The sequence below is a fragment of the Canis lupus genome, chromosome 29 (assembly GCF_048164855.1).
Source record: "Canis lupus baileyi chromosome 29, mCanLup2.hap1, whole genome shotgun sequence".
In the NCBI taxonomy this organism is placed as follows: Eukaryota; Metazoa; Chordata; class Mammalia; order Carnivora; family Canidae; genus Canis; species Canis lupus.
Window position 1 is genome coordinate 36,153,008 of NC_132866.1, and position 27,084 is coordinate 36,180,091.

The 27,084-nt window shown below is 37.6% G+C and overlaps 1 long non-coding RNA gene and 1 pseudogene across 5 annotated transcripts in view; one reads left to right on the forward strand and one right to left on the reverse strand.

Annotated features, from left to right (window-relative positions):
* The window catches only part of LOC140621164 (uncharacterized), a 182,724-nt gene that overhangs the window by 146,716 nt on the left and 8,924 nt on the right, over positions 1–27,084 (forward strand). The window lies entirely within an intron of this gene.
* On the reverse strand, positions 4,356–4,935 carry LOC140620494 (NADH dehydrogenase [ubiquinone] iron-sulfur protein 8, mitochondrial pseudogene; annotated as a pseudogene).

The following is a 27,084-nucleotide window of genomic DNA, read 5'->3' on the forward strand; positions in this document are numbered from 1 at the left end:
GCACTAAACTGCTGAGCCACCACGCTGCCCTGTAATATGATTTTTTAAAATTGACTTATTTTAGAGCTGGCAAGGGGCAGAGGGAGAGGGAGAAAGAGAATCTCAAGCAGGTTCCCCACTGAGTGCAGAGCCTGACCTGGGGCCCTCCGGCCTTTATCTCACAACCCTGGGATCATGACCTGAGCCAAAATCAAGAGTTGGACATTTAACTGAGTCACTGAGGCTCCCCTGTAATATGATTTCTTCTTTAACATTTATGGTACAACACATCACTACTATACTACAATATTACACATTTAAACAAACTATTTTTAAAAATTGGGGGATCCCTGGGAGGCTCAGCGGTTTGGCGCCTGCCTTTAGCCCAGGGTGTGATCCTGGAGTCTTGGGATCAAGTCCCACATTGGGCTCCCTGCAGGGAGCCTGCTTCTCCCTCTGCCTGTGTCTCTGCCTCTTTCTGTGTGTGTCTCTCATTAATAAATAAGTAAAATCTTTTTAAAAAATTGGTTATATGAACGCATATTTAACAAATTGTTAATACAGAATTTAATGTTTAACACTTAAATTATAATTACTGTCTCACTAAAATCCACAAACTCAAAAGAACCACTAGAACTATTTTGTTTGATGCTTTTTCTGAATTACAACATTCTTCTATTAAAAAAGAGAAAATTTCTTGAATACACAAGTGGCCTCTCCAGTTTACTGATCACTGAATTTAACAAGCATCAAATTTTTTCCTGCTTTATAAAAGCAAATTTTCTTAAAAAACAAACAAACAAACAAACAAAAAAAACTAAAGTTACTTAGTTGGCTCTGAGGATCTAGGAAAACTAAACCATTGTCTTTGCTTTCAAAAAGGACTGGAAAAGTCATGTACAATTAGGAAACAAGAGGTACAGTGGAATTTCATAAATAGCTAGTGTGTAAAAATGAGGATTCATGAGAAATATCTGGTACACAGAAGGTCTGGAATATGTCAACATCTATAATGATAAAGGCCATGGATTTCTGGTCACAGATGTAGAAGGCACTGAGATGTCATTCAGTTCAATCTTAGAAGACAATGGTCTTCAAAATGCTTAAAATATTATAATTCACACTTTAAAAAACAAAAAAGAAAAAGGAAAACTTTCCTGGGATGAGTAATAACAGTGTGACAAAATACCTCTATCCCATGTCCTCCTCAACCTCTTTATTTTCTGTAATCCTTCGTTTTTTTCTGCTATTTTAAAAACCTTTTTATAACTTACAATAAATTTAATAGGTTAAAACATATAGTTGGTGAATTTTGAGACCTGTGCACACCCATACAGCTGTTGTTACAATCAAGGTGTCAGACCTGATGTCACCTCCATAGATCCCTCACACACCTTTGTAGTTCGTTCTTTCACCGTCTCCATCCCCAGGCAATCACTAATCTGATTTTTGTTACTATTGATTAGTTTTCTAGAACTTTATAAAAATGGAATCATACAGTATTTACTTTTTTTTATCTGGCTTATTCTTCATAATGTTTTTGAGATTTATTCATGTTGTTACGTGTATAAGTAGTTCATTCTCTCTGAGTAATATTCCACTGTATGGGTTTGCCACTATTTATTCACCTATTGAAGGACATTTGGATCTTTTTTTTTTTTTTTTTTTTTTTGGCTATTACAAAACTGCTCTGAATATTCACACAAGTTAATATGGACATATGCTTTCATTTATTTTGGGTACATACCAAGGAGAGAAATGCCTGGTATCTTATGATAGGTTTATGTTTAATTTAAAAGAAACTGCAAAGCTGTTTTTCAAAGTGATTATAACACTTTACATTCATTTCAGCTGTGTTTGATAGTTCTGGTTGCTCTGTATACTCACTACTGCTTTATATGGTTACACTTTTTTTTTTTTTTTTTGCAATTTGATGCGTGGGTATTTGTATCTTTCATTTTAATTTTAATTTTCATAATGACTAATGATAATCTTGTTATATGCATATTGACCATTCATACATCTTCATTGGTGAGATGTCTGCTCAAGTTGTTTACCCATTTTTCAATTGTAGTTTTTTCTTATGTAATTTTAAGAGTTCTTCATATACATGGTACAGATATTTTTCTAGTAATGGAACACAAAATATTGTGAATACTTTCAAAGGAAATTTTCAAGAAGATAATTGCCTGGAAGCTACCAAGACACACTAATCTACAAATTTAAGACAGGTGTATAATAGAAAAAATAAATAGAAATCCATGCTCAGTAGCTGAGTTTCATTTTAATGACACAGCAGAACAACAGAGAAAAAAAGGCATCTTAAAATTATCCAGAGAACAAAGACAGTTGACTCAAAAGAATAGCAGCAGTTTCTTAACAGTAATAAGTAGAAAACAGGACCAGGTGACTGACAATTTTGCATAATTGCCACTTTATATTTGTCTTTCATTCCCTCTTGCATCTCAGATCTTCCATCTGGGGATCATTTTCCTTCTATTTGACAGGAATAAATGATGGATTCTTTTTTTTTTTTAATGACGGATTCTTTTAATGAAGGGGTAACCACTTTTTTTGCTTACCTGAGAGTATATTTTGTTGTCAATCTTGAAATATGTCTTTCTGGGTTTGGCATGCTAGACTATCAAAATATTTCCATTGAGCCAATTTTAGATACTGTTGGGTTGTCTTCTGAGTTCTGCTGTTGCTGTTGAGGGGTTATATTACAGACTATTGCCTCTTTGAAAGTAACCTTTTATCTCTGGCTTTTTAACATTCTAGGTTTGTTATAAGGATTCTGCAGTTTTACCGTAATGCGAATTTCTTTTAATCTATCTTGCCCTGCATTTTTCTCAGGCTTCCTGAGTCTGTAGTTTGGATCATTCATTAGTTTGGGAGAATTCTCAATAGTTCTTCTTCTTCTTCTTCTTTTTTTTTTTTTTCCAAATATTGCTTTTGACCAATTTATTCTTACTTTCTGGAACTCTGATTAAATATTTATTAGACCTCCGCCTCATTCAGTTTTCTATGTCTATTCAACTTGCTTTTTTTTTTCTTAAAGATTTTATTTGAGAGTGAAAGGGAGAGCAAGTGATGGAGCATTAGCAGGAGTTGGGGAGGGCAGAGGCAGAGGGAGAGGGAGAAGCTGACTCCTTGCTGAATAGGGACCCTGACTTGTGGCTCAATCCTAGGACCTTGGGATTATGACCTGAATAGGGACCCTGATTTGTGGCTCAATCCCAGGACCTTGGGATTATGACCTGAGTTGAAGGCAGCAGTTTAACCGACTGAGCCACTCAGGTGCCCCATTGTGCTTTTATATATTTTTCAATTTTGTGAACCTCCAAACTTCATTCATTTTAATTCATTTTCATCTGTTTTCCTGTTTAGTGATTCTTTAATTTTAATTCTAGCCTACTTAACATATAGTGTTATATTAGTTTCGGGAGTACAATAGTGATTCAACAATTCTATACATTACTCAGTTTTCATCATGATAAGCGTTTTCTTAATCCCCTTCACCCACTTCACCCCCTCCACCTCCCTTCTGGTAACCCTCAGTTTTAAAAACTTAAGCATCTGTTTTTTGGTTTGTCTTTTTTCTTCATTTGTTTCTTAAATTCCATAAATGAGTGAGTTAGTATGGTTTTTGTCTTTCTCTGATTGACTTCACTTAGCATTATCCTCTCTATCTAGATCTATCTATGTTGTTGCAAATGGTAAGATTTCATTCTTTTTATGGCTAAATATTCCAATATATACGTGTGTGTGTGTATATATATATATGTGTGTGTGTACATGTACATACCACTTCTTTATTCATCTATTGATGAACATTTGGTTTGCTTCCATAGTTTGACTACTGTAAATAATTCTGCAATAAACATAAGGGTGCGTATATCTTTTTAAATTAATGTTTTTGTATTTTGGGGGTAAATACCGAGTAGTGGAATATGAGATCATAGGGTAATTCTATTTTAACTTTTTGAGAAACCTCCATACTGTTTTCCAGAGTAGCTGCGCCAGTTTGCATTCCCACCAATAGTGTGAGCAAGATCCTTTTTCTCTACCTCCTTGCCAACACTTGATATTTCTGGTGTTTTATGATTTTAGCCATTCTGACAGATATGAGGTGATAGCTCATTGTGGCTTTATTTGCATTTCCTTGATGATGAGTGATGTTGAGCATCTTTTTTAGTGTCTCTTGGACACTCTGGATGTTGGAGAGAGGTCTGTTCATGTCTTCTTCCCATTTTTTTGGAGGGCAAAGATTTTTTTATTGGGCCACAGGTGATGCAGGCCAGCAGCGCAGAGGGCATCAGCAGTAGAGGTTGTCAGCATGGATTTTGGCTGGAGATCTTAGTCTTCCACTTGTCTCATTGCTGAGCAACTCCTGTTGTACAGTAGCTCCTGTGTGTCTCCATGGAGAACTAAAAGTTGGGGCCCTTGGTGATGGTGTCCATGGGGCAGGCCACCTGGTAGAAGCTACAGTAGGTGTACTTGGTCATGTTGATGTCATAGTGGGTGGTCTGGCAGCTGCCATTGGCAGTAGGTTTAGCCTTAGTGGTGATGGCCTGGATGGTGCAGACAACCTTACAAAGCTTACAGGCAACTCAGCATTCCTCTCCAGATGGATAGTGGTGCCGTGCATGCTCCCCTTCACCCAAAGTATGAGCTCAGTGGGCCCTTCCTGAATAGGTAGTCAATGGTGACAGGCTCCTGGAACAGGTAGCTCAGGGTTATGTCCAGGCTTCAGATGAGCTCAGACCACAGCAGGGTCTGAGTGCCCATTGGTCACTGACTTCATGACCATGAGGGGTTCCACATGTTCAAGAATTTGTAGGTCATTGCCACTGTGATACTGTGGAGGCTCTGGCCAGTGGGGATACCCTGCAAGTGCAGCCTGGGCCAATGCTGCAAGTGCAGCCTGGGCCAATGTGTAGTCAGGCAGCACATCTTGAAGCATTGTTGCCCTTTCCTGTGCCCAGTGGTCTGTCCCTCTTCTGCCAATTTTTTAATTGGATTATTTGGTTTTTGTTTGTTGTATAAGTTCTTTATATATTTTGCATACTGACCCTTTATTGGATATCTCATTTGCAAATATCTTCTCTCATTCCACAGGTTGTCTTGCGGTTTTGTTGATTGTTTCCTGCACAGAAACTTTATATTTTGTTGTTGTCCTAATAGTTTATTTTTTCCTTTGTTTGCCTTGCTTGAGGAGACTCTAGAAAAGTGTTGTTATAGCCAATGTCTGACAGATCACTGCCTATGCTCCCTTCTTGGATTTCTATGGCTTCAGATCTCACATTCAGTTCTTAATCCATTTTGAGGTTATTTTTGTGTATGGTGAGAGAGAGTAGTCCAGTTTCATTCTTTTGCATATTGCTCTCCAGTTTTCCCACCACCATTTGTCGAAAAGACTTTGTCCCATTGCATATTCTTGCTTCTTTTGTCAAAGATTAATGAGTATATAATCATTTTTTTTCTGGGCTCTTTATTCTGTTGCATTGATCTATGTTTCTATTTTTAGGTCAGTACCATTCCATTTTGATTACTGTAGCTTTGTGTAGTATAGCGTGAAATCTAGGATTGTGACACTTTCAGTTTGTTCTTTTTCAAATTGTTTTGGCTGTGCAGGGTTTTTTGTTTCATACAAATTTCAGGATTGTTCTATCTCTGTGAAAAGCTGATGGTATTTTGATAGGTTTTGTATTAAATCTGTAGATTGCTTTGGGTAGTATAGATGTTATAATATTTGTTCTTCCAGTCCATGAACATAGACTATCTTTCCGTTTCTTTTTAAGTCATCATCAATTCCTTTTATGAACATTTTTTGAGGGCAGCCTGGGTGGCTCAGCGGTTTAGCACTGCCTTCAGCCCAAGGCATGATCCTGGAGACCTGGGATCAAATCTCACATCAGGTTCCCTGCATGGAGCCTGCTTCTCCCTCTGAGTGTCTCTGCCTCTCTCTCTCTCTCTCTCATTCTGTCTTTCATGAATAAATAAATAAATAAAATCTTTTAAAAAATTGTTTTTAGTTTTCAGAGTACAGGTCTTAGGTTTAATTTTAGGTATCATATTTTTGGTGTAATTATAAATGGGATTGATTCCTTAATTTCCCCTTCCACTGCTTCATCATTGGTGTATGATAATGCAACAAATTTCTATATATTGATTTTGTATCTTGTGACTTACTTGAATTCTTTTATCAGTTCTAGCAGTTTATTGGAAGAGTCCTTAGGGTTTTCTGTATATAATATCATGTCATCTGCAAATAGTGAAAGTTTTACTACTTCATTGCTGATTTGGATGCCTCTTATTTCTTTTTTGTTGTCTGATTGCTATAGCTAGGACTTCAGTATTTTGCTGAGTAAAAGTGGTGAGAGTGGACTGTTTTGTTCCTGATTGAAGGGGCACAGGTCTCTATTTTCTTCCCATTGAGGATGCTATTAGCTGTTTGTTTTGCATATATGGCCTTTATTATATTAAGGTATGTTCCCTCTACACCTTCTTTATTGAGGGTTTTTATTACATATGGGTATTGTACTTTGTCAAATGCTTTCTCTTAATCTATTGAAAGGATCATATGGTTCTTATCCTTTCTTTTATTAATGTGATGTTTCATGTTGATAGATTTGCAAATATTGAGTCACCCTTGGAACCCAGGAATAAATCCCATTTAATTGTGGTGAATGACGTTTTTACTGTATTGTTGAATTTAATTTGCTGGTATTTTGTAGAGGATTTTGCATCTATGTTCATCAGAGATACTGGTCTCTAGTTCTCTCTTTTTTTTCATGTGGCATCTTTATCCGGTTTCAGTATCAGGGTAATGCTAACCTCATTAAATGAATTTGGAAGTTTTCCTTCCTTTTCTATTGTTTAGAATAGTTTGAGAAGAATAGGTACTAACTCTTCTTAACAATGTTTGGTAGAATTTGCCTGTGAAGCTATCTGGTCCAGGACGTTTATTTGTGGGAAATGTTTGATTACTGGTTCAGTTTCTTTGATGGTTATCAGTCTATTCAAGTTTTCTAAATCTTCCTATTTCAGTTTTGGTAATTTACATGCAATTTGTTGACATGCAGTTTTTCATAATATTCTCTTATTGTTTGTATTTCTCTGGTGGTGGTGGTGATTACTCCTCATTTGTGATTTTATTTATTTGGATCCTTCCTCTTTCTGATAAGTTTGGCTAGAGGTTTATCAATGTTATTATTAAAAAAAAAAAAACAACAGCTCCTGGTTTCATTGATCTGTTATATTGGTTGTTTAGTTTTTATATCCTTTATTTCTGCTCTAATTTTTATTATGTCCTTCCTTCTACTCCTTTTAGGCTTTGTTCTTTTTCTAGCCCCTTTTGGTATAAGGTTAGGTTGCTTGAGATTTTTCTTCTTGCAGTAGGCATGTATTGCTGTATACTTCTTTCTTATTAGTGCTTGTGCTGCATTCCAGAAGTTGTAGATCATTGTGTTTTCATTTTTAATTGCTTCCACCTGTTTCTAAAATGTCGTCTTTAATTTTCTGATTGACCCATTATTGTTTAGTAGGATGCTGTTTAACCTCCACATATTGGTGATATTTCCAGATTTTTCTTGTTGTTAACTTCTAGTTTCATAGCATTGTAGTCAGAAAAAGTGCATGGTTTGACATCAGTCTTGTATCTGTTGAGGCCTGTTTTGTGGCCTGATATGTGATTCTCTTCTGGAGAGTGTTCCATGTGCATTTAAAAAGACTGTCTATTCTGTTGTTATAGGGTGGGGTGTTCTGAATATATCTGTTTAGTCCATCTGGTCCAGTGTGCGATTCAAAGCCATTGTTTCCTTGTTGATTTTCTGTTGAGATGATCCGTACAATGATGTAAGTGGTGTATTAAAGTCCACGACAATTACTGTACTATTATTAATTAGCTCCTTTTTGTATGTATAAAACATACATACATGTTTGCATGCTCCCAAGTTGGGTTCATAAATATTTACAATTTTTATATCTTCTTGTTGCACTGTCCCCTTTATTATTATATAGTGTCCTTCTTTTATTATTATACAGTGTTACAGTCTTTGTTTTATTTTTTATTATTATTATTTTTTAATGGTGGAATTGGTTCAGTCTTTATTCATAGAGAATCTTGTTTGCTGACATCAGGAACTATACAATAATGAATAGTCTTTTTTTAATAATAAATTTATTTTTTATTGGTGTTCAATTTGTCAACATACAGAATAACAACCAGTGCTCATCCCGTCAAGTGCCCCCCTCAGTGCCCGCCACCCAGTCACCCCCACCCCCTGCCCTCCTCCCCTTTCACCACCCCTAGTTCATTTCCCAGAGTTAGGAGTCTTCCATGTTCTGTCTCCCTTTCTGATATTTCCTACCCATTTCTTCTCCCTTCCCCTCTATTCCCTTTCACTATTATTTATATCCCCCAAATGAATGAGACCATATAATATTTGTCCTTCTCTGATTGACTTACTTCACTCAGCATAATACCCTTCAGTTCCATCCACGTCGAAGCAATGTCAGTGTTACCCAGGGCAATTTACACGTTTAATGCAATCCCTATCAAAATACCATGGACTTTCTTCAGAGAGTTAGAACAAATTATTTTAAGATTTGTGTGGAATCAGAAAAGACCCCGAATAGCCAGGGAATTTTAAAAAAGAAAACCATAGCTGGGGGCATCACAATGCCAGATTTCAGGTTGTACTGCAAAGCTGTGATCATCAAGACAGTGTGGTACTGGCACAAAAACAGACACATAGATCAATGGAACAGAATAGAGAATCCAGAAGTGGACCCTCAACTTTATGGTCAACTAATATTCGATAAAGGAGGAAAGACTATCCACTGGAAGAAAGACAGTCTCTTCAATAAATGGTGCTGGGAAAATTGGACATCCACATGCAGAAGAATGAAACTAGACCACTCTCTTTCACCATACACAAAGATAAACTCAAAATGGATGAAAGATCTAAATGTGAGACAAGATTCCATCAAACTCCTAGAGGAGAACACAGGCAACACCCTTTTTGAACTCGGCCACAGTAACTTCTTGCAAGATACATCCATGAAGACAAAAGAAACAAAAGCAAAAAGGAACTATTGGGACTTCATCAAGATAAGAAGCTTTTGCACAGCAAAGGATACAGTCAACAAAACTCAAAAGACAACCTACAGAATGGGAGAAGATATTCGCAAATGACATATCAGATAAAGGGCTAGTTTCCAAGATCTATAAAGAATTTATTAAACTCAACACCAAAGGAACAAACAATCCAATCATGAAATGGGCAAAGACATGAAGAGAAATCTCACAGAGGAAGACATAGACATGGCCAACAAGCACATGAGAAAATGCTCCGCATCACTTGCCATCAGAGAAATACAAATCAAAACCACAATGAGATACCACCTCACACCAGTGAGAATGGGGAACATTAACCAGGCAGGAAACCACAAATGTTGGACAGTCTTTGTTTTAAAGTCTACTTTGTCCAATATGAATATTGCTATTCTGGCTTTCTTTGACATCCATTTACATGATAAATGTTTCTCCATCCCCTCAACTTTCAATCTAGGTCTAAAATGAGTCTCTTGTAGGTAGCATATAGGTGGGCCGTATTCATTTTATCTGTTCTGGTACCCTATGTCTTTTGATTGGGGCTTTCAGTCTGTTGACATTCAAAGTAATTATTGATAGATATGTATTTATTGCCATTTTACTAATTGTTTTGTGGTTGTTTCTGGAGATTTTCTCTGATTCGTTTCTGTCTTCTCATGTTTTTCTGATTATTCTTTAGTGATACATTTGAATTTTTCCCTTTTTTTCTTCATATGTTTTACTAGTTTTTGATATATGGTTACTATTAGGTTTATCTAACACCTCTTGTGGTGTATATTAAATTGATGGTCATTTAAGTTTGAGTGCATTCTTCTCTCCTCCCCACATTTTATGTATATGTTATTGTATTTTATATCCTTTGTGTGTGTGTGTGAGTTCTGTGACTGATTTTTTTGTAGAAATATTCATTTTTATTACTTTAGTGTTTCCTGTCCTCATACTGTCACTTTTGGTCTCTCCTTTCCACTTGAAGAGTTCTGTTTAATATTTCTTGCAGGGCTGCTTTAGTGGTCATGAACGGTTTTAATTTTTGTTTTGGGAACTCTTTAACTCTCCTTCCATTCTTGCTGGGTAGAGCATTCTTGGCTGCATATTTTTTCCCATTCATCACTTTGAATATATCATGTCACTCTCTTCTGGCCTACAAAATTTCTGTTGAAAAGTCCCCAGCTAGCCCTTATGGATTTCCCTTTGTAAATTAGTGATTTCTTTTGCTGCTTTAAAGACTTTTTCTTTGTCACTAGATTTTGCAAATTGAATTACAACATGTTTTGGTGCTGGTTTATTTTTGTTGATTTTGTTAGGAGTTCTCTGCACCTCCTGGATCTGGATGTCTGTTTCTTTCCCCAGGTTAGGGACATTTTCAGCTGCTATTTCTTCAATTAAATTTTCTGCCCTCTTTTCTCTCTTCTTCTGGGACTCCTATAATATGGATGTTATTACATTTGGAGTCACTGAGTTCCCTCTCTATTCTTGTTCTACATAATTCTCTCTTTTTTCATCTTTGTTGCTTTCCTCCATTTTGTTTTTCAAGTCCAATTCATTCATTCCTCTGCTTCTTCCAGCCTGTTCATTGTATCAGATGTGTTTCTAATCTGTTTATTGCACTCTTCATTTCTGATTCTTTATTAAATCTTTTATCTCCGTGGTAAGGGTCTCCCTGAAGTCTTCTTTTCTCAAGTCCAGTGAATATGATGATTGATGCTTTAAATTCTCCATCAGGCATGTTACTTATATCTGTTCAGCTTACATATCTGGCCATGACCTTTACTTGTTCTTTAATTTAGGATAAATTCCTCTGTCTTATTTTGTCTCAAGTTTCTACCTGCTTCTGTGTTAGAAAAGCCTTATGTTTCCTGTTCCGGAAAGTAATGGCCTTATGAAGAAAAGGTCATAAAGTTGCTAGGGCCTAGTGCTTCAAGAAGTATCTCCAGTATGTGCTGCATGTACTCTGCTCTTGTGTTCTGGCTGCCCTATCCTTCAGGCCAGTCTTCAGCAGAGGTTCTCCTTGCCTGTTGTGGGTAGCATTTGGTCTCTGTCCTGAGTGTGGGGACTTTGAACTATGCTTTGGTCTGCTTGTGAAATGTGACCTGTCATCACTTCCACTGGAACTGAGGCCTTGCAAAACTCTCTGGTTGGGACACATGGTGTGGACCGAGGTTTATGCTAGTCTTTTGGGGGAGAGGCCCATTGTACCCCTCCCTTCAGTTACTCTGTGTACTGAGGGATAGGAGAGGGAAATGACACCAGTGGGCTCCTTTGTACCCAGAAAGTTGTGTTTATGAGTGCTGCCTGTTAGGGAACCACTCTGAGAAGAGCAAATTATCCCACTGTGTGCCACAGGTGCTCTTCAGATCTGTTTCTATGCTGCTGTGTACCTCAGGTTGTTTGCCTGCCTTCTGTGTAAGAGCAGCACAGTGCCCTCTGGGTTTTATCCTAGCTGAGTCTGCTGAGTTTTAAAACTCTAGTCTTTGCACCCTGCTGGTTGCAAGAACTCATGAAATACATCCCCTTACTTTCCAGGCAAATAGTTATGGGGAAATGTTCTCCTTGTGCATTCCCCTGTGTGCTTCTCTTTCTCTCTCTCACCCTTCTCTGTGACCATGGCTCCCTCCCCTCTGCAGCAGTCAGAATCTGTTTCTCCCCTAAAACACACCTCCACATTTACTACCTTCTTTGATGTGTCCTTTTCTCTACCTTTCATCGTGGAGTTTTTTCTGTCATTCTTTAGGTCTATTTCTGGGATATTTAGGATGATTTGATAGTATCTAGTTCTATTTATGGGATAAAGCAAGCCTAAGGTCCTCCTACCCTACCACTACCTTCCTCAGGATTTGGGTCTTGCTTTTTTTCTTAATCTGTTCTTAATCTGTTGGTCAGAGTGTTTAGCCCATTTACATTCAAAGTAATTATTGATAGGTATATACTTATTGATATTTTGTTACTTGTTTTATAGTTGTTCTTTAGTCCTTTTCTTCTCTTACTTCTCTCATGGTTTGCTGACTTTCTTAATGATATACCTAGATTCCTTTCTCTTTATTTTTTGCATATTTATTACCAGTTTTTAAAAAATATTTTATTTATTTATTCATGAAAGATGCAGAGCAAGAAGCAGGCTCCCTTCAGGGAGTCGGATGGAAGATTGGATCCAAGACTCCAGGACCATGACCTAAGCCAAAGGCAAATGCTCAACCACTGAGCCACCTAGGCACTCCTCTATTACCAGTTTATGATTAGTGGTTACCATTTATATATAACATCTTATGCATATAATACTCTATGTAAGCTGATGAATGCTTAAGTATAAATACATTGTTTACGCCCCCTGCCCTATGTTTTAGGTATATGATATCATACTTTGTATCCTTTTACTTTGTGACTCTCTTGACTGATTTTTATAGATATCTATTTTTATAGATATCTTACTGCTTTTCTGCTTCTTACTTTTCTTACTCCTCCTTATGGTCTTTCTTTTCCATTCAGAGTTCCCTTTAACATTTCTTGTGGGCTGGTTTAGTGGTCATGAATTACTTTAACTTCTGTTTATCTGGGAAACTCTTTACATGTCCTTGTTATTCTGAATGATAGCCTTGGTGGTTAGAGCATTCTTGGCTGCAGGTTTTCTTGTTGCAGAATACATCATGCAACTCCCTTCTGGCCTGCAGAATTTCTGCCAAAAAATTAGCTATAGCCTTATGGGGTTTCCCTTGTACCTAAATGTTTTCTTTTCTCTTGCTGCTTTTAAAATTCTCTCTTTATCACTACTTTTTATCATTTTAGTTACTATGTTTTTGGTGTGGACCTCCTTGGGTTGATTGTTGCTGGAGACACTCTGTGCTTTCTGGATCTAGATTTCTGTTTCCTTCCCCAGATTTGGAAAGTTTTCAGCTATTTCTTGAAATAAAATTTCTGCCTGCTTTTCTCTCTTTTCTCTTTCTGGGATCCTATAATGTTATTACAATGGATGGTATTGTGAGTTCCCTAACTCATTTTCTTTTTTTTTTTTAATAATACATTTTTTTATTGGTGTTCAATTTGCCAACATACAGAACAACACCCAGTGCTCATCCCGTCAAGTGCCCCCCTCAGTGCCTGTCACCCATTCACCCCCACCCCCCGCCCCCCTTCCCCTCCACCACCCCCAGTTCATTTCCCAGAGTTAGGAGTCTCTATGCTCTGTCTCCCTTTCTGACACTTCCCACCATTTCTTCTCCCTTCCCTTCCATTCCCTTTCACTATTATTTATATTCCCCAAATGAATGAGAACATATAATTTTTGTCCTTCTCTGATTGACTTACTTCACTCAGCATAATACCCTCCAGTTCCATCCACCTTGAAGCAAATGGTGGGTATTCATCGTTTCTGATGCCTGAGTAATATTCCATTGTATACACAAACCACATCTTCTTTATCCATTCATCTTTCGATGGACACCGAGGCTCCTTCCACAGTTTGGCTATTGTGGACATTGCTGCTATAAACATCGGGGTGCAGGTGTCCTGGCATTTCATTGCATCTGTATCTTTGGGGTAAATCCCCAGCAGTGCAATTGCTGGGTCATTTTCATTTATTATTATTTTTTTCTTTCCTGTTCAGCTTGATTGCTTTTTAATACTCTGTCCTTGAGGTTGATGATTCATTCCTTTACTTCCTCTAGTTTGCTAATTATTCTCTCTAGTCTGTTTTTAATTTCAGTTATTGAATTCCTCATCTCTGATTGGTTCCTTTTTATGTTTTATCTCTTTAAGGGTCTCACAGAAGTCCCCTACTCTTTTCACAAGTCCAGTAAGTATCTTTAAGATCATTACTTTAAATGATCCCTATCAGGCTTATTACTCCATTGTGTTTCTCTCTTCCTGTGATTTTTGTCCTGTTCTTTCATTTGGGACATATTCCTCTGTCTTCTCATTTTGTCTACTGTGTCTTTGTGTCTGTTTCTATGTTAGGAGAGTCAGCTACATCTCTGCTCTTGAAAGTAGTGGCCTTATGATGAAGAGTGCCTGCAGTGCAATGTCCGCTGTTCACCAGAACCTGGTACTTCAGGAGTTTCTCCTATGTGTGTTGCATGTGCCCTACTCTTGTAGCATAGTCACATTTGCCTTCAGTCATTTTTGCCAGAGATTCAGTAGCACCAAATTGCCGGGCACTTTCTGTTTGTTGTAACCTGAGAAACTTCTGTTGATGGGGTAGGGGCTGTAGTCAGACCAGATGTATGCCCCCTCCCCCACTGTTGGGGCCACAATCAGACTAGGATGTGTGGTTATCTTCCCCCCTCTCCAGCTCAGGAGTCACTTTGAGTGCTGCTAGCCCTCATTGAGGTTGCTTGCACACTGCCAGGCTTGTGGCACCACTTGGATGGACTCTTGTCAAGGGCTTTTGGATGAGGCAGGTGTGCAGGAGACTGTGGAAGCAGGGCACACAGGTCCACTGTGGGAGGAGGCCTGCAGCTGCCCTTGAAGACTCTTGCTGAGAAAGGCTGAGCCAAAGAAGGCATGTTTGCAGAATATGGGGGCAAGGCATACAATACTGACAAGGTTCACTGCAAGAAGGGACCTGCAGCTGCCTTGAAAAACTCCTGCTGTGAGGCTAGGATAGAGGGGGAGTTTTCTCAGGACAACATGTGGATGGAGCATTCTGTTACAAGCTAGGTGGAAAGTGTTTATGCTGTACTGGTTCCCTCAGGTGTCTGCGTATGTAAGTGGGGGATGGGAGTAGGGAAAAGAAATGGTGACCACCGTCTCTTTCATTCTTGGAGAAGTCTACCAAAGATCCCTGCCCTTCCAACACATGCTATGATATTTGTAAATGACTGCCCCTCCTGTATTCCTTAGTCATTTTTCAAGCTGTTGCTTCTATGCAGTATCCCAGTAGGGCTGTTTTTTGTGCTATCACTTCAAGGTTGGGGACTCAGATGATCCCCTTGGCTCTCTCAGAGGTAAGTCTGCCGATTTTTAAAGTTCTAGCTGTTAAGCCTCATTGATTATTAGTACCCTTGGTTTTCAAAGCCTGATGTTATGGGTATTTTTCTTTCCCATGGGAGTCCCCTGCTGGGGTGCCTGGTGTGGGGTCTGGTCCTGTATCCTCTCTGCATCCATGGCATCCCTCCCTGCTATGGACAGTCCGTCCCATGGGTCATTTTAGCTCCTGACCACATCTCTGCCCTCTTTGTCCTGGGTTCTTCTCTACGTGTATCTGTGGAGAGTCTGTTCTGTCAGTCTTCTGGTCATTTTCTGGGTTATTTACACTGATGTGGATGTTATCTAATTGTATTTCTGGGACAAGACAAGATCAGGATCCTCCTACTCCACCATCATTTCAGAAGTCCCCTACTGATTCCGTCTTAAGCTTTGTTTCACATCTGTAGTCAAACACCATTTTAGTTTTTCATTTTAGTTATTAGGCTTAAAAATTTTAGACACTATTTGGTTCTTTTTCAAATCTGCATGATCACTCTATTTTCCTATTATTTATGTATGCCAAGTTTATCTTTATTTTTCCAATATTTAAGCACAGTTAATTTAAAATCTGCTCTTCCAGTTTTAATACCAGACTTTGTGGATCTTTTTCTGTTGTCTTTTGTTTCTATGTCCATGTGTCCTCAGCTTTATTTTACTCTTTGTCATTGAAGATAGGTATTTGTAATGATACTTTGAGGCTTGGTATGAAGACTTACATCTCCAGGGAAGATTTGATTTCACTTCTGGTTGGCCCTTGAGGGCAGTTATATGTTGGAATCACTTTTTGAGAGGTAATTTATTTATTTATGACCAAGTTTTATTTTTTTTCCAGCGTTTTTGTTTTGTTTTCCCCTTCTCCATGGTGTAATTCTACTTACAATTTTCTTTGGGAGTGGGCATGCAATTCTCTTTGTGAGGAGTAATTGGAACACATTTAATTATTTCATCTCTGGCTGAAGAGTTAGTCTTTTGAGGTCTGTCTTTAATGTGAGGAAAATCCCCTACTGGTTTTTGTACCTTAAGAAAGCTTTAAATTTTTGCTTCTCTTTTTTTTCCTGTATGAAACTGTCAAATCTGTGGTTTAAATTTGGGAGGTTTGATAAGTGCTGTATGAGCAAAAGAAGCTTCAATGATCCAGTTAACAGGATTTAGAATTTTCTAATATCTTAACTATCTTTTCAATTCTTCTATGCACTTGAGGTTTTAAAAAAATTCATTTTGTGCAGTATTTTTAGTTTTTTTTCAGCAAGAGAATGGGTTTGATAATGTAGCCCACCATTTTCTCTGAAATGGAATTTCTTACTCAGAATTTTATTATAATTCTAACAAAGAAATTTCCCCCTTCCTACCTGAATGGCTTCATTTAAACTCATTTTGTCTAGTCTGTCTAGTCTTGGAATCTTAATCAAGAACACAAAGTCTATTCTTAATAAATGAGGCTATGTTCACTGCCTTGAAAAAATTCTTCCTGTTTTCTGTTTTTATTTTGACAGATTTATTAAGAGTATTGTTCCTGAAAGCTCCATCACACAGAACCTATGAGTTAAAATAGGAATCCTCCTATTTCTCTTTAGTGGAATTATCATTCAATCAAGATTTTACTTTCATCTTCAGCAAATCAACCTTTAATTAGTAGATAGCATTAGAACTAGTTACGAGCTTTACAGTATAGTTGGTAGTAAGGAATACTCTCCTCCAGAAAAGAAAGGGAGATGGAAGTTGACCAGTCAAGATCAGCAGGGTCCATTAAATATCACTTTAACGACATCCTATATTTCATGAATTGGAATCTCTGGGGAACTTTTTAAGTACAAGAGCTATTTCATTTGTTCCTTAATTTAATCCTCATAGCCAACCAGAAGGTGAATATCAGTATCCCCCATTTCATCAATGAGAAAATTGAATCTCAGAAAAGTTAAGTGACTCGACAAGGTCAGACAGCTAGAAAGAAGAATGGTAGGGACTCAGAGCCAAGTTTTTGGTCTCTAGGTTTAGACCTCTAACCCCTATCCTCCTATCCCAGAGGTATATACTATAAAGTTGTTGGTATATCAGAAATACTAGACAAAATAAGAAAGTCCAATGCAAAATACTAAGAATATTATCAAAATAATATTTTAAACATGGGCTGGAATAATATGCTTCCCTAAAACAAGTATTAGTCACCCATTATTTTTACTTGGCAGTTACAAAACAAAATTAACTTGCACAAATAATAACACTATTCTATTAAAAATGCCATACATTCTTGACATTGCTTGGATTTAGTACCTATTGGCTACTGATTGTAATTTAGGCTTCTAACCTTAATAATTAGTCAATTTTTACTTGATCCCACCTAACTCTCTGCCTCATTTTCAAGCCTACGAGTTGCTGTAGGTATTTCAAGTGTCTTGTACTTTTTAGAAAAAAAAAGATTTTATTAATTTATTCATGAGAAACACAGAGAGAGAGAGAGACAGAGAGAGAGACAGAGAGAGAGAGAGAGGCAGAGATACCGGCAGAGAGAGAAGCAGGCTCCATGCAGGGAGCCTGACGTGGGACTCATTCTGCGTCTCCAGGATCACGCCCTGGGCTGAAGGCGGTGCTAAACTGCTGAACCATCCGGGCTGCCCATGTGTCTTGTACTTTATTTATTTAAAAAAAATTTTTTTTATTGGTGTTCAATTTGCCAACATATAGAATAACACCCAATGCTCATCCCATCAAGTGCCCCCCTCAGTGCCTGTCACCCAGTCACCCCTAACCCCGCCCACCTCCCTTTCTACTACCCCTTGTTCGTTTCCCAGAGTTAGGAGTCTCATATTCTATCTCCCTTTCTGATATTTCCCACTCAATTTTTCTCCTTTTCCCTTTATTCCCTTTCACTATTTTCATATTCCCCAAATAAATGAGAACATATAATGTTTGTCCTTCTCCGATTGACATTTCACTCAGCATAATACCCTCCAGTTCCATCCACGTCGAAGCAAATGGTGGGTATTCGTCGTTTCTAATGGCTGAGTAATATTCCATTGTATACATAAACCACATCTTCTTTATCCATTCACCTTTCGATGGACACCGAGGCTCCTTCCACAGTTTGGCTATTGTGGACATTGCTGCTATAAACATCCGGGTTTATGCAGGTGTCCCGGCGTTTCACTGCATCCGTATCTTTGGGGTAAATCCCCAGCAGTGCAATTGCTGGGTCGTAGGGCAGATCTATTTTTAACTCTTTGAGGACCCTCCACACAGTTTTCCAGAGTGGCTGCACCAGTTCACATTCCCACCAACAGTGCAAGAGGGTTCCCTTTTCTCCACATCCTCCAACATTTGTGTTTTCCTGCCTTGTTAACGTTCCCCATTCTCACTGGTGTGAGGTGGTATCTCATTGTGGTTTTGATTTGTATTTCCCTGATGGCAAGTGATGCGGAGCATTTTCTCATGTGTGTGTTGGCCATGTCTAGGTCTTCCTCTGTGAGATTTCTCTTCATGTCTTTTGCCCATTTCATGACTGGATTGTTTGTTTCTTTGGTGTTGAGTTTAATAAGTTCTTTATAGATCTTGGAAACTAGCCCTTTATCTGATATGTCATTTGCAAATATCTTCTCCCATTCTGTAGGTTGTCTTTGAGTTTTGTTGACTGTATCCTTTGCTGTGCAAAAGCTTCTTATCTTGATGAAATAGTTCCTTTTTGCTTTTGTTTCTTTTGCCTTCGTGGATGTATCTTGCAAGAAGTTACTGTGGCCGAGTTCAAAAAGGGTGTTGCCTGTGTTCTCCTCTAGGATTTTGATGGAATCTTGTCTCACATTTAGATCTTTCATCCATTTTGAGTTTATCTTTGTGTATGGTGAAAGAGAGTGGTCTAGTTTCATTCTTCTGCATGTGGATGTCCAAATTTCCCAGCACCATTTATTGAAGAGACTGGTTTTTTTGTTTGTTTGTTTGTTTGTTTGTTTTCCAGTGGATAGTCTTTCCGCCTTTGTAGAATATTAGTTGACCATAAACCTTCTCTTTTGGCTTTTGTGTCTTGGGAGGTTTTAGCCATCACTTGCCATCAGGGAAATACAAATCAAAACCACAATGAGATACCACCTCACATCAGTGAGAATGACAAAAATTAACAAGACAGGAAACAACGAATGTTGGAGAGGATGTGAAGAAGTAAGAACCCTCTTGCACTTTGGTGGGAGTGCAAACTGGTACAGCCACCCTGGAAAACAGTGTGGAGGTTCCTCAAGAAGTTAAAAATAGAGCTACCCTACGACCCAGAAATTGCACTACTGGACATTTACCCCAAAGATATTGATGTACTGAAATGAGTGGACACCTGCACCCCAGTGTCTATAGCAGCAATGTCCACAATAGCCAAACTGTAGAAGGAGCCATGATTTCCTTTGATGGATTAATGCATAAAGAAGATGTGGTCTATATATACAATGGAATATTACTCAGCCATCAGAAAAGACAAATATCCACCATTTGCTTTTTGTGGGTGGAACTCGAAGGTATTATGCTGAATGAAGTAAGTCAATTAGAGAAAGACAATCATCATATGGTTTGTTTCACTCATATGTGAAATATAAGAAATAGTGAAAGAGATTATAAGGGAAAGGAGGGGAACTGAGTGGGAAAAATTAGAGAGGAAGACAAACCATGAGAGACTCCTAACTCTGGGAAATGAACAAAGGGTTGTGGAAGGGGAGGTGTGGGAGGGTTGGGGTAACTGGGTGACGGGCACTGAGGAGGGCACTTGATGGGATGAGCACTGGGTGTGATACTATATGTTGGCAAATCGAACTCCAATAAAAGTATACCAAAATGTAAAATAAATAAATGAATAAAAAATAAATTTTAAATAATTTTTTAAAGTTTGTCAATTCTGTTTCTTTTCAAAAAATCAACTTTAATTTCATTGATATTTTTTTATTTTTTTATTCTCTAGTTCTGCTCTAAAGTTCATTATTTCCTTCCTTATGCTAACTACTGGCTTAATGTATACATATTTTCCTAATATGTTCAGTACTCTTCAGGTGCTTCTTGACTATTCTCAATGATAGGAAGCTGGTTTTACTTTTTTCTCCTGTTTGTCATTAAGAAAAATTTCTGAAAGTTTAATTCTTGTAAATTTTCTTAATGTGTATTAAAAATCAAATACATTTAAAATGAATGTTTTTATGAGCTCTTCTATTTTTAAGCATTATAGCAAACATTAATGTCTAATGCAGTTTATGGTTGATGACCACTCATTTGATTTTCCAACAATTTATATGTTCATTTTCATTAATATACTTTAATTCTTTTCCCCAAATTTTTATGTTAACTAGAATAACTTTAAAATAATCATGCCACGTTAATAAAATACATATTTCAATGAAATGTTAAGAAAATTAGAATTTCAAAAGAAATGTATCTTAAAGGGTTTGAATACTTTTCAGTTGAGATATGAAACTGAAGAAAATGACAGGCCCAAATGGGGTCACTTGTGTTAAGGCCCCACATTAGTAAACCAAGACTTCATACCTAAACTGAGCAAAATTTCAAACCACCCCTCCACCCTGCCATGGTTGTAAACTTTACAGCTTAAATTGAATGTCCTGGTTGATACTAGGAAGACAACCTTGCCTAAAACAATTCTTTCTTTGCCAAGAATTGCCTTTTTCTGCTCCTTCTGTCTTTAAAAACCTTACCTCTTCTGCAGCTTGATAGAACTTCCTCTAGATGCGATGCTGCCCAAAACATGAATCATTAAAGCCAATGAGATATTCAAAATTTTTAAACAAATTTTATATGGTAGTTTGATAAAATATGATAAAATTTTATATGGTAGTTTGATAAAATGGCATAAAATAGATTTGCTGCACTATTAAAGTTCTTTCAACCAGTTTTTCCTTTGTTCATTGGTTAGTGGTCCATGCCAGTGATCTATCATCATGTTAAGTGTAACCTTTAATAATTTGCAAAGATAAAATTGTTTTTGAGGTTTCACAACTTGAGAAAACATGTTTCTTGAGAATTATCTAAGCACTCAAGGATAGATTTGAACATTTCAGACTTTGAAAGAGATTGGTGTTTACCTTTTCCTTATGACAATTCAGGAAGGCCAGTAAGCTAAGGAAGTTAGTCAAGACAGCACAGCAATTAGTGTCAGGGACAGAAGCGGAAGCCAGCACTCCTAAATCCAATGTTTGCTCTGCTTTACTATGTATGTGAGATGAGAGATCTAAATTTAAAAATAAGGCTTGTGTAGGTCTCTCTAGCAGTGTTCTGTAAACTATAGCCCATAGGTCAAATACAGTTTGTCTGTTTTTATGAATAGCTTACTTGTAGCAGAGATATTCTGTTATAAAGTGTCTATGGCTGCTCACATTCTGCATTGACAGAGTTGAATATAGTTTACCCTTGAACAATGAGGGGAGTGGTTAGGGGTGCACACAGTCAAAAATCCATGTATACCCAAAAGCATAAGATACCTAGGAATAAACCTAACCAAAGATGTAAAGGATCTATACCCTAAAAACTACAGAACACTTCTGAAAGAAATTGAGGAAGACACAAAGAGATGGAAAAATATTCCATGCTCATGGATTGGCAGAATTAATATTGTGAAAATATCAATGTTACCCAGGGCAATATACACGTTTAATGCAATCCCTATCAAAATACCATGGACTTTCTTCAGAGAGTTAGAACAAATTATTTTAAGATTTATGTGGAATCAGAAAAGACCCCGCAAGCCAGGGGAATTTTAAAAAAGAAAACCATAGCTGGGGGCATCACAATGCCAGATTTCAGGTTGTACTACAAAGCTGTGGTCATCAAGACAGTGTGGTACTGGCACAAAAACAGACACATAGATCAATGGTACAGAATAGAGAATCCAGAAGTGGACCCTCAACTTTATGGTCAACTAATATTCGATAAAGGAGGAACGACTATCCATTGGAAGAAAGACAGTCTCTTCAATAAATGGTGCTGGGGAAATTGGACATCCACAAGCAGAAGAATGAAATTAGACCACTCTCTTTCACCATACACAAAGATAAACTCAAAATGGATGAAAGATCTAAATGTGAGACAAGATTCCATCAAACTCCTAGAGAAGAACACAGGCAACACCCTTTTTGAACTCGGCCACAGTAACTTCTTGCAAGATACATCCACGAAGGCAAAAGAAACAAAAGCAAAAATGAACTATTGGGACTTCATCAAGATAAGAAGCTTTTGCACAGCAAAGGATACAGTCAACAAAACTCAAAGACAACCTACAGAATGGGAGAAGATATTTGCAAATGACGTATCCGATAAAGGGCTAGTTTCCAAGATCTATAAAGAACTTATTAAACTCAACACCAAAGAAGCAAACAATCCAATCATGAAATGGGCAAAAGACATGAAGAGAAATCTCACAGAGGAAGACATAGACATGGCCAACAGGCACATGAGAAAATGCTCTGCATCACTTGCCATCAGGAAAATACACATCAAAACCACAATGAGATACCACCTCACACCAGTGAGAATGGGGAAAATTAACAAGGCAGGAAACCACAAATGTTGGAGACGATGCGGAGAAAAGGGAACCCTCTTACACTGTTGGTGGGAATGTGACCTGGTGCAGCCACTCTGGAAAACTGTGTGGAGGTTCCTCAAAGAGTTAAAAATAGACCTGCCCTACGACCCAGCAATTGCACTGTTGGGGATTTACCCCAAAGATACATATGCAATGAAACGCAGGGACACCTGCACCCCGATGTTTATAGCAGCAATGGCCACAATAGCCAAGCTGTGGAAGGAGCCTCGGTGTCCATCGAAAGATGAATGGATAAAGAAGATGTGATTTATGTATACAATGGTATATTACTCAGCTATTAGAAATGACAAATGCCCACCATTTGCTTCGACGTGTATGGAACTGGAGGGTATTATGCTGAGTGAAGTAAGTCAATCGGAGAAGGACAAACAGTGTATGTTCTCATTCACTTGGGGAATATAAATAATAGTGAAAGGGAATATAAGGGAAGGGAGAAGAAATGTGTGGGAAATATCAGAAAGGGAGACAGAACGTAAAGACTCCTAACTCTGGGAAACGAACTAGGGGTGGTAGAAGGGGAGGAGGGCGGGGGGTGGGAGTGAATGGGTGACGGGCACTGGGGGTTATTCTGTATGTTGGTAAATTGAATACCAATAAAAAATAAATTAAAAAATAAATAAATAAATAAATAAATAAATAAAATTGTAAAAAACAAAAAACAAAAAATAGGTAAATAAAATCCCCAAATTAGATATTTAATGGTGTCACAGTACACAAAGCAATGGCTTAGACATATTTTCAATCACCCTTTGTGAAACTACAGTAATGATTTTATTGAGATTCTGTGTGTGTATGTGTATATGTGTATGTGTGTGTTATCTGAAGGGAACAGCCAGAGTTCTATGAGATATGTTTCTTTGCAATAAATAGCATCTTATTAGAAAAAAAAATCCATGTATAAATTTTGACTTTCCAAAAGGTTAACTACTAAGTGCCTACTGTTGACGAGAAGCCTTATCAATAACATAAACCTAAAGCCTACTCAATAACATATTCTGTCTCCCTTTCTGATAATCAAGATAAAAAGCTTCTGCACAGCAAAAGAAACAAACTCTTAGCTAGACTAATACTCAAAAGCTGAAATGAAACAGAAGACATAACTGATGCCACAGAAATAAAAATAAGAGATTATGAACAATTGTATGCCAACAAATCAGATAGCCTAGAAGAAATGAATTCCTAGAAAGACAGAACCAATTAAGACTGAATAATGAATAGAAAATCTGAACAGACCAATAACAAACAAGAAGATTGAATAAGTAATCAAAAGTCTCCCAATAAAGAAATATCCAGGGCCGAGTGGTTTTCTTTGCTGAATTCTACCAAACACTTAAAGAAGAATGAATGCCCATCCTCCTCAAACTTATTCAAGAATTGAAGACAGAATACTTCCAAATTCATTTTAGGAAGTCGGCGTTACCTTGACACCAAAGCCAGACAGAGACACTACAAGAAAACTGCGGGCCCATATCCCTGATGAACATAAATGCAAAAAATTCTCAACAAAATACTAGCAAACTCATTTCAGAGCAACATTAAAAGGATCATAAGAAATGCATACATTGCCTGAGGGTTTGGAATCATCAATCCTAAAGATAATTTCTAGTTTTACAAATTTATAATGCCAACCAACTGGTTATTCTATTTCTTGAATATATTAACAGAAGCATTTTTTGAAAATGTTCTTTGTGGGCAAAGTAAAGTAGAGAATACTCATCAGATGCTGAGACACAAATGAGAAAAATGAAAAGATACAGACCTTTTAATAAAGGGAGGAGACACTCTTAGAGATTTTCACAGAGGAGGTAACTAGCAGGTCCAGAGGCCTGACTCACAGCTGGTTACTGGCATAGCTGAAACTAGAGCTTCTCATTCTAGGCTTCCTCTCCACTTTACCACTTTGAGCCTATTTAAATAGAGAAAAGTAACACAAATAATATAGATAAGGCCCAAATGTTATGCTACAAGCAAAAAATCAGGGCTTTCTTCAAGACATGCACACAGAGCTACTCAAAGCATGCTGCTTGAAAGAAGCGAAAGGAGAGGGAAGCAGGGACAATGCTTCACAACAACAATTAACTGTCAACAAGGGCAGTTTTATATATTCTCTCGATTTGGAAACAGAAAAATGTAAGAAGTCTAGTTCATTCACAGATATCACTCATTCAGAAAATATTTCATGGCACCTACTGTGGGCAATTGCTGGGCCAAGTCCTGAAAATATGTTAAACAAGGAATGTGTGTCCCTGGCCCTCCAGAAGCATACAGTCCAATAAAAGGAGACAGATGTTTGGTTTAGCAAAAACAAAAGTAAAAGAGTGATTTTAGAGAGAGCAGACACTACAATGCCTTGTAGTGTATGGGGAGAGATTGACGTAGTCAAGGAGTCACAACACAAGACTTGCTGGAGGAAGTGGTATTCCTCAAAGCCAAAGGGGTGTTACAATCAGGCATGCAAAGGAGAAGGAAAGGAGTTCTAGATGAGAACTCTTTCTCTGTTACCATCTCTCGACTTCTCTGAAGACTTAACAGAATTGGTGTTTTTTTTCTTCCTGGGGTTTTGCAACATCACCAGCCATGCTTTTTCAATCTTCTATGCAGGATTGGCCTCTATACAACATCTTAATGTTGCTCAGCTCCACAGTCCTCCCTGGTCTACATTTTTACATTTAGTGACTTCTATCCAGATCACTAGCCTGATTTCCAGACCCAATCTGGTCACTGAACCACATGTGTCCAGCCACGTATTTCAAATCTGTTGTTTATCACACATTTCAAACAGAATATGGCTTACCTGGGGTAGCCCTCCACCTTTCTTCCACTTCGTGTGTTGAGTATACAAGTGCTTGGAACACACTAATGTTAATAAAGGAGCCAAGGTTGGTAAGGATAAAAAGGGAGACATATTTTAGCGCAGACACCAAAGATGAGTGGTATTTCACTATGTATCAAAGGAGAAAAACCGTATTTCAAACCAATGACATTTTTCTCTATTTCTACTTTGTTTGTCTCTCTTAACAATAAATATCCCTAATAAGGCATAGATGATTTGTAAAAATTCCTTATTCTTTTGTATGTAGCCTAAATTTTTATAAAACCACTAACTATATTCATTCTTAGTAATGAAGTAATCTTTTCAAAGAAACATGCATGAACCTGGATCACTGGGAGAATGTCAGTGATGCGAATGACTCCAGGTACAGACATTAGTTCCTGGAGACTACACTCAGTTTTTCATGGTTCCTCCACTCTACATAGCTGGATGTGTAAAACCAAAGAATTACTGAAGCAATCTGAGTTGTTATGAAAGCAAAAGGCAGCAAAATTGGTTTGCTAACTTTTTTGAATTCCTAGGTATTTGGCCTTACCCTTCAGTCAAAAAGAAGTCTGATTTTTTAACCTAACCACATCCTTCACTGACAGCTTTTTGTTGCAAATACAAAATGCAATAATGAGAAGAGTGAACAGTTCAACTCTCAGACTGATTTATAATGACAGTTTTCTGATACAATGGAAATGAATTGAACAGATTCTGTGAAGTGAAAATCCCCAATTATGTTGTTCCCTTGTATTAATTAAACAGGTGCTAGGGAGTTTTCAAAGTACCACCTCCAAGACCTCTGTTGTACAGAATTACTTACAGTTGTTAAATGTTGTGCTCTTCTCAATGCAAGCAAAGACACAAATCCTGATCAAGCATCTACAAGGTACAAAGTACAACTCTGCTTGGACTCCCTTGAGGAGTTCTACTAATCCTGACATGCTTCTTGTATTTTACCAAATTTTTGTTAAGAAAAATAGTCTGCTTTGGAGGGCTTCCAATATTTATCAAAAATGCTACCAAAAAATTAAAAATCTTAGCCTGTTTCACCACTATTGCCCTATTCCAGTATTCACAGAAGGAAAAGATTATCACTGGGTTCTGCAAGCATAAAGGAAATTATTCCTATTTATAGATGAGGATTTAAGGTCTCTCAGAAACTAAAGCATCTCATCCACACCCAGGAGTTAAACTAATCTAAGTTTGTGACTTCAAAAACCTATAGCTTTTGACAAAACTTCACTCTTGATTTCCAGAATCTAAGAAACTAGTCAGTATTTTTTCTTCATTATCTTTCAAACGTTTTACAACAAAACTTGTCTCATCTTCAACAAAGCTATTCTTCCATTTATATTCTCTTCTTCTTTGAATGAATATCCAATATCTCCAATCAGAAGCCAAGAAATTGTCCTAGAATCTTTTTCCTTACCCTTCATATTTGGTCCACCAAGCCCTTTGAATTTCTCTACCTAAATATGCCTAGAATCCCTCCTTCCTCTCCACAGGCCAAATCTGCCATGCCAGTTCAGGCCCTCATCGTATTTCATCTAAACAACTGACTATAGCTTCATTAATAGTTGTTTTTCTTCTAGCCACATCCCTTCTCCCCCATCACAGTCATACAGTCAT